The following is a 12,171-nucleotide window of genomic DNA, read 5'->3' as shown; positions in this document are numbered from 1 at the left end:
TTATGCTTTTTTCTGTGTTAAAGTGCTTTCACTACCAGCAGGGGTACGATTCCGGAGGGAATGTCTGATGCTGAACTTCTCACCCCGTGCAATGTAGTGCATAGAAGGGTGTATAATGACTCTTCTATGCTTTATACAAAATAACATATTTTGCCATCCTTAAAATGGTTTCGTCCAAAATGGCCGAGGCCAAAAAGTGCGAGTCCCAAAAGTCTGACCCCTTTTTGTTCGCATATATATATATTCAGTAAAAAGAACTTTGTTAAAGGGACGTTATGGTTAAGTTGTGCTACTAAAAACCTCTGAAATTCACAAAAAAAAACTTTGTTAACAGGACGTTATGGTTCCAAGTAAAACCGAAAAACCCTTGAAACTCGCACCACCATTGTGCACTGCTTAGACTAACACCCAGGACATTAAAGATGATATCACACATGTCATTGATGACATCACTGAAATTAATAACGTCTACAATCTTCTGATTCAGAATACCAAATAGTAAGCACTAACCTGGTCCGACAGCAGATATGGAACAGCAATTGCAGAACGCAGGGACCTCCTGGAGGATCCTGCCCCCCCTCACCGGGATAGATCAACCAGCGAGGGAGAAGCACGAACCCCAGGGTAACCCTATGGGGGAAAAAACCCTGGGCGATGTTGATGGATGACTTCTAAAATGGATCGAACTCCTCCGGGCGTAGGACCACAGGAAGACTGTGGTAAGAGTTCTACAGAGTAAAGAAAAGACAGGTAAGTACTGAAGAAAGAGAGGTAAGTTTGGAGGCAGAAAAAACAAGGGAGTGGGTTTGCACTTACTGGTAACTCCTAAACGGGTTTGGCATTCAATAAGGCTGCAGAGCCAACTTGGTTCGAGTAGTAGATCCGTAATCACTGGAAAGAGAAAGGAAACTAGATATCAGATGCAGAAGGGGAACTCACTTTCTCTAGAAGGACGGATTCCCACTATTTGCAGTTCGCTTGAATGATGGGTAAGGAGTGAAGGGTAAAATGTGAGCCGGAGAAGGAGGTCGGATCGGGAGCACAGCGGAAAGAGGACTCTGCTGAGGATTTGTAAGAATGGAAATAGTCAGAAAGGGGAAATTAGGACACAAAACACAAGCACATCTGAGGTAGAAGGCAATGCCCTAGATACTAACTTACAGAGCGTCACACAACACAGTAGCGACTCTTCGAAGTGAGATTCTTCAGAATCACGTAACCCACTGATCGCGTCCGTTGAAAGCGTGAAGTAACTGGACTGCTGCAACCCACGTAGTCGAGATCTGCGGCCATCTTGAATGCATCTCGTTGTATCGATCCACACAACCTCCTGTTTTGCAAAAAGGACCCACGTCGGAATGGTGTAACACTAGTGTCCCGGTTTAGGAAAGAAAATCCCTTTCCAAGATGGCCACCATAGAAAGGGAAGGCGGGTGTTCCATACAGGGCCCTTCTTTGCTTTCCATTGCAGTCTGCAAAAAGCAAAAAGGAAACCCTGTGACAATATTACCATCAGCACATTTTTCGTCCCTTTCAAATCTATCCTAATGTGCAACAACTTTACCACAAAGCCAGTACCAGGTGGACATGGCCACGTTAATCCTATGTTTTGTCCCTTCTGGTAATGGCCAGTAGCCACATTGTCCAGATCATGACCTTATACCATGACCCCGACATTCTGCCCACTGCCCATGGCTACAGCCTACCCCTCAGTGACTGAAGCTGTACCGCTATTTTTTTTAACTACATTATGACACTTGTCAAATACGAAAACACTGCCACATTTCCAACACCATGCTTTTCGGTCATTGCCAATCAGCCTTATGCAAATTTACTGTAAATCCACCCAGGTTTTTTTTTTTCAAAACTGTCAAAAGAATGCACAAATGATTTGTCATATTAGGTGTGCATAAAATCCCAACAAACTTTGTAAACTAATTCGCAATCACGTCAGAAGTATTGCAACCATCAGCATTAACCCTCACCTCCCCACACATTATTTCATAAGTTTCACAAGTGCAACGGTCAGAGAATATTATTATACCGAGGGCTCGACCATGTATTTCTTTACAAACGTTAATCTATCGCAAACATTTTCAGTGCACCGTACCTCATTTTTCCTTTTTTAGAAACATATGAAATCTGACTGCAGAGCACGTCCATCTTGTGCTAATCTTGTCCATTGCTGCATCTGGCTAAGATAAATTGCCCTGACATCACTAAATCATATGGCCCGCCCCTGACCCTCACATAAAAAACCCTAGTGATATTCAACACCTTTCTCGATGACGTTCCTCTCCAGCGTAGCCAAATGCACCCATAAGCACATACATGCCGTAACGCAGAACCTGAAAACTAACACACATTGACTTACAACATAGCACATCACAATTAGAAATAATAAACCGGTTTTGTAAAGAAAACAGTAACACTTTACAATTTGTAAAGTACTTTTATTTCACAATAAAGTGTCCGAGAACATCAGACTATTCCCATATGCTAGCAAATTGCAAAATTGTTTCTGCACTCGTGATCCAAAATGTTAATCGTGAGGCACACGTTGTTCTTTTCCCATACACAAAGTATTCGTTTTCGATAAATGAACCGCTTCGGTCAGACAGTGAATTCCAGGGCGTCAGCATGAACCTGGGCCTAGACCACCATAAAAGATGTTAGGTTACTCCTAAGCGCCAGTGCAGCATATAGACAAATGGGCCCTGCACGATCGTCCCACATAATAGTCACGGTGATGTAGCCGTTCACGAGTACGTGCACCTGGCGTGCAAAAAATCCATCACTTGGCGTCTGGAATCCATGGCAATCACAGTAAGGCATCATGTAAATATTTGGAAAGAATAACAGAACATATGTATCAATACCCACCCTTTATTACAATACATCTATTGATTTCTTAATTCAGTATACAGTTTAAAGTAACAATTACTACACACAGCAAACAATTTCAAAAATGACAAAAAGAAAGTGGAAACTGATACACAAATCAATGTGGTCATACATGACATTTTAAAGAAATATTAGCATTGAGCATGGGTGAGTCTAGTGATAGTCTACAAACGCAGAGATTCTGGACTCCCCATAACTACAAAAAAATGACAACTACACAGAAAGATAGGACTTCAGTTACATTGCCAAAATTAATGTTCAGGTAATAAAATATAAAATCTCGTTCCGGTGTAGAGTCGTCAAAAGCAAACTTACACGATATTGACCGTCTCCATTCTCTTCGTAAAACTCAGACAGCAATGTGCTTGCACCAAAGAATCTTCATGAACTGATATTACATATGCCTTATAAACGTTTGGAATGCATAACCTTATCAAATTTGCCTTATTGTAAACTTCCACTCCCTGCATTCTTACTGAATATTCCCTTTCGATCAAGGTCAAAAAACAATTGACCCTTATGGGTTCAGTCCCATGCATTGGCCTCCCCAGCTCGCAACCAAAAAAGCAAAGCCAGTGACCTTCACTCAGAATCCAAATACATTCTCACTTTGCAACAACATGGCTCAACGCATTCATGAGAACTGGTACTCCCATACACTTTCAGACCCGCTGTTTCCATCAATCCATCAAACACTCCATGTGGCTGCCTCAGATTTCAAACTCTAGGGTGCCAGTCTGACTGCAATATTATTTTAAATATATTGTAACACAGACACATTAATTCTTCGCCTGTACCTTACAGACATTATATTGAGCAACAACTTCAAATGTACCGTATGACTTTCGTGACAAAAAAACACCACCTCTTTTCTTCCAGCTGCCACATCCCATCCGAGCCTCATCAACCCTCACTTTCCAAGACAGTATTTGATAAGTTTAACAAGTGGAATGTTGTGTTTCTTTATATGTTTTAGCGGCGATGTCCGCAGGCACCAAAACACAAATGAAAGATGGCGGGCGCATCGGAATGAGTCCAATGAGTGAACGCGTCACATGTCCGCGGACATGACGCAAGCCCATTAGCCAATCGTTATCTTGTGCGCGGAGTGAACAGGGAAGTGTGACCATGGAGCGGACATAGATATCACTAATTTTTTGAGACATACTTTTTGGTCATTTTAAAGAAAACTACTGGACGGATTGTCAACAAATTTACAAAAGCACGCTTTCAGGACCAAGCTCTTGCTCCTGCCGCAAATTTGGTGAAAATCTGTCCAGCGGTTTGGGCTGTAGGCATGCGCAAAGTTTTTCCCCCATTCAGTGTGTGGGAAAAAAAGAGGTTTTGGGACCCCCTATAACTTCCCCCCCTGGACCAAACTTCACCAAACTTTGCAAAAAAAATTCAGAGTGGGCCATATACTTTTTTTTGCAAAGTTTGGTGAGGATTCGTCCAGGCGGAGCGAAGTTATAAGCTGCCGAAAAAGTGCTCTTCCTATGGAAACAGCAACTTAACCATAACTACACAGCTTCTACTGTGGCTGTGTAATGTGGGGGGGGGGGTAAAGTTAATAAAAATGTATAGGGGTAAGGTGTGGGGTCCTGGGGAGTCTCTCCCACATATATTTATGTGAACAAATGAGAAATAAAAGAAAACAAAAAATCGGACTTTTGGGACTCAGACATTTACAGGGTAATTCATAGAATTTCGCAGAAAAGTGTCGCAAGCGGCTGGCGCAGAGTGTCCGCGTGCGAATGTCTGCGCCAGGCACGTGCGCTAAAACCGATTTCCGCGCACAGCGTATTCATGGATTTTAGGCTCCCAAACCAGCCGTGGCGCAGAGTATCGCAGCGACCCTGCAGCAGCGCCAGTAACGCCCCCAAGAACGCCCTCGCGCAAGGAAAAGCCATCAAAATCGCTAAATCATCGCAAAGGGCTGCGCTAACCCTGGACCAGTTTACAGGGCTGCCAAACAAGGAACGCAAAGCGGGTAACGTTCATATCAGGGGTACGCGGGAAGTTTTACACGCGATTAGCCAGGGTACGTGTATTACAGGGGTACGCGGGAAGTTTAACACGCGATTGGCCAGGGTACGTGTATTAGAGGGGTACGCGTGAAGTTTTACACGCGATTAGCCAGGGTACGTGTATTACAGGGGTACGCGGGAAGTTTAACACGCGATTAGCCAGGGCACGTGTATTACAGGGGTACGCGGGAATTATCACACGCGATTTGGCTGGGTAGGTGTATTACAGGGGTACACAGGAAGTTTTACACGCGATTTGGCTGGGTACGTGTATTACAGGGGTGCGCTGGAATTATCACACGCGATTTGGCCAGGTACGTGTATTACAGGGGTGCGCGGGAATTATCACACGCGATTTGGCTGGGTACGTGTATTACAGGGGTGCGTGGGAAGTTACACACGCGATTAGGCTGGGTGGGTCCTCACAGGTGTTCCCTGTACACCCTCCACGGCCCCTGCAGGCAGCCCACAAAACAGGGGACTACCCTGCACACCTGCTCATGTCTACCACCACCCCCACCCCCCAGCCACCAGGGGCAGCCTCCACCAGGCGCCCACCCATGTCTACCACCACCCCCACCCCCCAGCCACCAGGGGCAGCCTCCACCAGGCCCCCACCCATGTCTACCACCCCACCCCCACCCCCCAGCAGTGCAGGGGCACCCTCCACCAGGCCCCCACTCATGTCCCCTATCACCCCCACCCCCCAGCCACCAGGGGCAGCCTCCACCAGGCCCCCACTCATGTCTACCACCCCACCCCCACCCCCCAGCAGTGCAGGGGCACCCTCCACCAGGCCCCCACTCATGTCCCCTATCACCCCCACCCCCCAGCCACCAGGGGCAGCCTCCACCAGGCGCCCACCCATGTCCCCCTGCACCCCCACCCCCCAGCCACCAGGGGAAGCCTCCACCAGGCCCCCACCCATGTCTACCACCCTTCCCACCCCCCAGCAGTGCAGGGGCACCCTCCACCAGGCCCCCACTCATGTCTCCCAGCGTGCTACGTGTATTTCAGGGGTGCGCGGGAAGTCCCACTCGCGAATAGCCTGGGCGCGTGTATTTCAGGGGTGCGCGGGAAGTTCCACACGCGAATAGTCTGGGCGCATGCATTTCAGGGGTGCGGGGGAAGTTTTACACGCGACTCCAGCAGGGTACGTGTATTTCAGGTATGCGCGGGAATTCTCACACGCGATTTGGCTTGGTACGTGTATTACAGGGGTGTGTGGGAAGTTACACACGCGATTAGGCTGGGTGGGTCCTCACAGGTGTTCCCTGTACACCCTCCACGCTCCCCTGCAGGCAGCCCACAAAACAGGGGACTACCCTGCACACCTGCTCATGTCCCCCTGCACCCCCACCCCCCAGCCACCAGGGGCAGCCTCCACCAGGCCCCCACCCATGTCTACCACCACCCCCACCCCCCAGCCACCAGGGGCAGCCTCCACCAGGCCCCCACTCATGTCTCCCACCACCCCCACACCCCAGCCACCAGGGGCACCCTCCACCAGGCCCCCACTCATGTCTCCCACCACCCCCACCCCCCAGCAGTGCAGGGGCAGCCTCCACCAGGCCCCCACTCATGTCCCCTATCACCCCCAACCCCCAGCCACCAGGGGCAGCCTCCACCAGGCCCCCACTCATGTCTCCCACCACCCCCACCCCCCAGCAGTGCAGGGGCAGCCTCCACCAGGCCCCCACTCATGTCCCCTATCACCCCCAAACCCCAGCCACCAGGGGCAGCCTCCACCAGGCCCCCACTCATGTCTCCCACCACCCCCACCCCCCAGCAGTGCAGGGGCAGCCTCCACCAGGCCTCCACTCATGTCCCCTATCACCCCCATCCCCCAGCCACCAGGGGCACACTCCACCAGGCCCCCACTCATGTCTCCCACCACCCCCACCCCCCAGCAGTGCAGGGGCAGCCTCCACCAGGCCCCCACTCATGTCCCCTATCACCTCCACCCCCCAGCAGTGCAGGGGCAGCAGGCAGTCAGGCAGCAGCAGGTGGGAGCGTGCTCGGGCTCTGGGGGGCAGTAGTTCGGCCTTCCGGGCAGGAGCGTGGTATTCCGTGTGCGTACGCGTGGCCAGCTTGGTACGGAGTGATTTTGCACGTGAAAATCCTGCACGTCAGCGTGAAAACTGAGGAAAGGCCCTCAGCGCGTAAGCGCTTCTGTGACGTGACCCGCACAGGTGTTTCCCACACAGCACGTGATGACAGAGCACACGTGGAAAGACTGCACGTCAGAGTGTAATCGCGTGTGATTGGTGGAAATGGCCCTACACGCAGAAGTGACAAAGCGTGTGATTGGTGGAAATGGCCCTACACGCAGAAGTGACAAAGCGTGTAATTGGTGGAAATAGCCCTACACGCAGAAGTGACAAAGCATGTAATAGGTGGAAATGGCCCTAGCGCGTACACGCCGCGTAAGTGACGCTGGACGTGTGGGCCTGTATAAAAGGTACGTGTAGAACACGTTTTCCTTGTACGTGCTTTTCGTGGAGAGCGAGTGGGTGAATTCTGTACTTCTTGTCGTTTCACACGCGATTTACTTCACGGCGTTTCTAGTTCGTATTCCCTGTTACCTCTGACAGCTTTTTCTCTTTTTTCTCTTTTACTGGTTTACCTGGGCCTGTTCCCTCAAACAGTGTTCCCTTCTACTGTTGTCCTGTCTCCTCAGACAGCGTACAAATCTTCTTTTGGCGGGGGTGTTGCCAACCAAACGTGCTCCTTTTACACGCTCGTTTACCAGGCAGACGGTGAGTCACGCACGTATCTAACATCTGTGCTTGCCCCGTGTGTAACCTACCCCTTCAGAGGTCATTCTAGGCTGCGTGTGACACGCATACGTTCATTCTTGTGTTTCTGGGTGCCACAGCGTAGTGCAGGTTTTTCTTTCTGCACACGTGGTCTAGGAGGGGTTGCGTGCACGTCATCTCCCTTTTTTGGGCCTCCTGTGCGTTGCGTGACCCGTCATCTTTCCCTAGGGGTTACATTCAGCCTTGCTAGAGCACTAGGGTACAATTACCATCTGGTACCCAACCCCTTTGACCCCCAATTGCCCAGGACAATAGTCTACATCCACTCCCATACGCACATTAACATCAGTGCCATGGCTGGGAGGCGAGGATTCCGTAAGGGTGGCAAAGGTGGAAGAGCCACAAGTGGTGGCCGTGGTGGATCCGGTAGGGGACGTGGTCGTAACTTGCAGGGTGAGCCTGTCCCCCCATGTGTGGAGGACCAGTCAAGGGCACCCATCACCCCCCCCCTCCCCCCCTCCCCCCCTCCCGTTGAGGCTGAAGTGGCTGACACCATCCATGCTCAGCCCTTGTTGGACCAGCCCATTGTGGCACCAGACCTGGCTGACTCCATGGCTGACTTCCAGGTCAGCAGGGCTACGACACGTGCGCTGGTGCACGTTGATGCCATCATGCCACGTGGATCTGGGGCAGCAAGGTCATCTGCTGCACCAAGGAGGCAGGGCGGAGAGGCTGCAGGGGCAGCTGCGGCTCCATCCACCCCAGCCCTCACACACCCAGCCAGGACAGTGTCGGTCCTAGTCCATGCTGCTGACATTCCCCCTGACACCATCACACTAGAGCCAATGCCTGCACCAACTCCCATGCTGAGTGTGCAATCCCACACTCCTGATACAGAGTCCACCAGGGCTCCTGCCCCTAGTGTCCAGAGCGGCGCAGGACACTCAGGATCACCACCACCTTCCAAGCGGAAGAGGAAGAGTGCTCGTCCGGCACAGGCTGATGCCCCAGACACGGCTACACAGTCCGGCCCGTCCAGGAAGCCCAGCTTCACGGATGACGAACTGAATGCACTTGTCGAGTATGTGTCCGGACATGACAACGAGATGGTCATTGTTGCAGGATCCAAGACCACACCTGCACAACGCCAGGCACACTGGCAGACCGTTGCGGACATCGTAAGTGCCCTTGGAATCGTGAGGCGCACAGCCAATGATTGCTATAAGCGCTGGAATGACCTAAAGCGCAGGGCAAAGAGTAAGCTGGCCTCAAGTCATGCCGCAACTCTAGTGACTGGAGGTGGGTCTCCAGTAGTAGACATGGAACTCACTCCACATGAGTCAGTCGCTGGGACCTACGTCACGGAGGAACAGATCCAAGGCGTGGGAGATCTGGCTGATTACGAGGCATTGTCCGGTGAGTGCACATGCATGTGTGTGTCATCCATGTGCATGGTGTGTGTGTGAGGGCTTCTGTTCGGGTGCCAGGTGAGAGTGTGTGCGCCTGAGTCGTATGGGTCAGCCATGTGCTTCATGCAATCCTTCCTGCGCAGCTGCATTTGGCCATAGCAGTATCCCTTCTGCCAACAGTAGACATCTAGCACAACTGCACGCCAGTTGCCCTTGAAGTGTCACCTTGACACAACATATTTGCTTCCTTTTCACTGTTCATTCAGTCTGTTTGTTTGCATTCCACCACTTTCACTAGGCATGTCGCTGTCCACTAGTCACATGTCTGACATGGGTATGGTAAAGTGGAGTGACTTTGTTACCTGGATATCATTTGTACACACATGTCCCTGTGCAATTTGACCATTTCAGACTGGCAGCTCCAGGTGAAAAATCTGACCTGTTAGAATTAGAAAAGCTATTACATGCGGGAACTGGACTGAATGAATAGGTGCTGCCCTCCTCTCCATCTTCACTCAATAGCAATGGTACATGCCATCTGTGTGATGGCATGTGTGTCTCACCTGCCAATCACAGGCCAATGTGTGATGCCACTGCCAGGCAGCATGCAGAAAATTTGTTCATCTTCCATCTTGGTGTCATCAGTGTGTGCCATTTGCCTGCACTTCATACGCAGTGAGGGTGCATGCATGGGAGGGTTTTAGTCATGTGGGACATGTGTCAATCAAGTACTGGTTCTCTTGCTTCTCAGCCCTCAATGTGTGCCATGGTGCTAATGCCTGTTTCCATTTCTTTGTTTTCATGTCTTTGCAGGGGAAGACGCACCTGATACTGCTGGGGTTGTGGAGATGGTGCAGACCCAGGAGGTGTCCCAGGGCCGACCAACCACCAGTGAGGGACGTGGTGTGGTGGTGGGGGAGAACCCACAAGTGCTGCAGGTCGTGCTCTCAAGGGGTGTCTCTGGCTGCACCTCCCCCGAGCTGTACTCAGGTGTTGATTCGGATGAGACCTACGTGCCGTCGCAGGTGAGTGTTCCAGGGAGGGATTCTGTTCTGTCTCACCCACCTGCACCAGGGTCAGTACCCTCCATGGGGATGTCAGTGTTGGCAGCTACGCCTTCGGTGGTTACGGATGCAGGGTCACACTCCGCGACATCTGATCCTGTTCCTGGGCCAGCAGATCAGAGGGGGAATGCAGTCCTGCAGCCTCAGGCAGTGCCGGCACAGCAAGGCGCAGTTCGCCTTGCCCCAGACAGGTGTGGTGCCCGCCGACGTGGTGGCCGTACGCCACCCGGCAATACCGCATGGGAGCAATCCATTTACGATATGGCTACCCAACAGGCTGCATCATCCGAGATGATGGCTCAGGCCATGGATAGGGTGGCCACTTCCATTGTCCCCCCAGAAAGGCTGATGGAGCGACTAGAGCAGGCAACCGACTCCATCTGCCAGTCACACAGGGAGGACATGTTGGGGTCCAACAGGGACAGGCGGGCGGCACTGGCGACTCTGCAGGAGGCCATCTCCATTGAGTCCCAGGGCCACAGGGAAGCCCTGAGGCAGGAGCTCCTACACCTCAGGACGACTCTTGTTGAGCTTGAGGCTTCAACACACCAAAGGACAGAACAGCAGCTGGAGCGTCTCACCCGTACGCTCTCAGCTGAGATGCAGGCAACGAGGGCGGAGGTCCGGGCATCCCGTGAGTTGTTGCATGGGGACCTCCGCACACTCATCCTCCAGAACCAGACCTACCACACCCGCATGCTTGCAGCCATGGAGGAGCAGACTAGGGCCTTGCGTGGGCTGCCTCCCATAGTGCAACCACCTCCGGATGCAGCTGCACAGGGTGATAATAGCGACAGCAGTGATACTCCCACAATAGGGTAGCCGTGTGGGCCATGAGCCCATGGAGGTGTTTTATCTTCCCAGGATCCACGCAGGTGGGTTCTGGTGTGCATCCTGTCCTCGGACCTCCTGGGTGGCCTCCCCAACCCCCCCGGGCCCATCAATGGCCATTTTTGATTGTTTCTTATTTTTATTTTTATTTTGATTTCTTTTATTCCCAATTTTTTTGGGACGATCTGTTGGCTTCGATATGTTGGCTTCGATCTGTTGGCTCCGATCTGTTGGCTCCGATCTGTTGGCTCCGATCTGTTGGCTTCGATGTGTTGGCTTCGATGTGTTGGCTTCGATGTGTTGGCTTCGATCTGTTGGCTTCGATCTGTTGGCTTCGATCTGTTGGCTTCGATCTGTTGGCTTCGATCTGTTGGCTTCCGTGGTTCCTGTGGGCATACGCTGCATTGTGGCTGGGCACATGCAGGCTTGTAATGTATTTGGTTCAGATGCTTGGGTTTGAGTCACACACACCCCTCCTGCTTCCCGTTTCCATGGGCTTGCAAAGGGTGTGCCCAAGTGACAGTGAATTACACAGTGACGTTGGACTCCCATGAGCTGTGTGGCCAGTCTGTAGTCAATACTGTGTATACATTCATAGTGCATATTGCTGTTGTGTTGTACACTGCATGTTGCATTGATGTGTAACTCTTCTTCTGTGTCTACCTCCCAATTTGCAGGTCCCTTCCTCAAGTCCACACAAGGACCTCTAGTCTGGAGATGGGGACCATATTGGCAGCAGTGCACCTACAACTCTACATGGCGCCAACACTGCACAGTTGGTAGTGGTGGGAGTGCAGGCATTTCCAGGTGGTGAGACTACTAATATGTAACATTTGTGATGTCATGTTAATGGTACTACGTGCTCAAGTATGTTGTTGGTCCGGCATTGCTGTGAGCATATCAGGTGTTGCAGGTTTCTAATAGTGCCACTGTACATAGTGAGAGTGATGTCATGTTGTGGGGATTACTTTGTTTACCTGCAATTAGCATGACATGGCACGGTGTGTCGTGTGGCAGTGCTGGGGTTGGGTTGGCTGACATGGCACTGTCCTCTTGTTGCATTTTGCAAGTGGGTATTCATTTTAGCTGCTTCAATGTGTAACTTCACAAAACTGCATTGGTGGTGTCTGTGTGGGTAGGGATGCACACATTGTGACACTTCCAGGTGAACAATCTC

Source organism: Ambystoma mexicanum, chromosome 4q (genome assembly GCF_040938575.1).
Source record: "Ambystoma mexicanum isolate Mex_15411 chromosome 4q, UKY_AmexF1_1, whole genome shotgun sequence".
NCBI lineage: Eukaryota > Metazoa > Chordata > Amphibia > Caudata > Ambystomatidae > Ambystoma > Ambystoma mexicanum.
This window is presented reverse-complemented; position numbering follows the sequence as displayed.